This window comes from Morone saxatilis, unplaced genomic scaffold (assembly GCF_004916995.1).
Source record: "Morone saxatilis isolate NCDOM2014 unplaced genomic scaffold, NCSU_SB_2.0 Contig4, whole genome shotgun sequence".
NCBI lineage: Eukaryota > Metazoa > Chordata > Actinopteri > Moronidae > Morone > Morone saxatilis.
Genome location: NW_023339984.1, coordinates 18,338,886 through 18,339,343, shown reverse-complemented (window position 1 = coordinate 18,339,343; position 458 = coordinate 18,338,886). Strand labels below are relative to the sequence as shown.

The following is a 458-nucleotide window of genomic DNA, read 5'->3' as shown; positions in this document are numbered from 1 at the left end:
TGTGTGTGTGTGTGTGTTATCACATGAAGCTGAAACTCCCTGAACCAACAGACCGTTCAGAGCACACAGGAACTGAAGCTGCAGTTCTTCGAGCGAACACTAGGGGTTCCCAACACTCACTGTGAACTGGAAACTCCCTGAATGAGGAGTTTCTGGCAGCAGTAATGTGAGAACATCCTTGAAATATCACTGAACTGTGTTTTTCTACAGTTTCTACAAGTCCGGAATAAGGAAAAATATGGTTTAATAATTAAAAAAAACAAGTTTAAGAATCACTGATACAGAAAAGACGGAGAAAAACTTTAATGGGAAAAAAAAGTTAGAATTACTCTGAGCGATATTTATTTATAATGAAAAATATTTGTTTAATAGCGACACACACACATATTTATATATTCATAGTTACATCTGATAACTAATATTAGCTATCAGATGTAACTAGCTAGCTAAAGATTGAT

The 458-nt window shown here is 35.2% G+C and overlaps 1 protein-coding gene across 1 annotated transcript in view; it reads left to right on the top strand.

Annotated features, from left to right (window-relative positions):
- Positions 1–458, top strand: part of LOC118337984 (tetratricopeptide repeat protein 39B) — a gene marked incomplete in the record, with an annotated part of 20,408 nt that overhangs the window by 7,821 nt on the left and 12,129 nt on the right.